The sequence below is a fragment of the Trichechus manatus genome, unplaced genomic scaffold (genome assembly GCF_000243295.1).
Source record: "Trichechus manatus latirostris isolate Lorelei unplaced genomic scaffold, TriManLat1.0 scaffold00180, whole genome shotgun sequence".
NCBI classification, from domain to species: domain Eukaryota; kingdom Metazoa; phylum Chordata; class Mammalia; order Sirenia; family Trichechidae; genus Trichechus; species Trichechus manatus.
The window spans coordinates 1,036,363-1,036,591 of NW_004444116.1; positions in this window are offsets into that span (position 1 = coordinate 1,036,363).

Consider the following 229-nt stretch of genomic DNA (forward strand, 5'->3'; position numbering starts at 1 on the left):
TGCTGCAAAAGACCTCTTTAAAGTGTTCAAAAGCAAATGTGTCACTTTAAGGACTAAGGTGCGCCTGACCCAAGCCACGGTGTTTTCAACCACCTCCTATGCGCGTGAAAACTGGACGGTGAATAAGGAAGACCGAAGAATTGACGCCTTTGAATTATGGTGTTGGTGAAGAATATTGAATATACCATGGACTGCCAGAAGAATGAACAAATCTGTCTTGGAAGAAGTA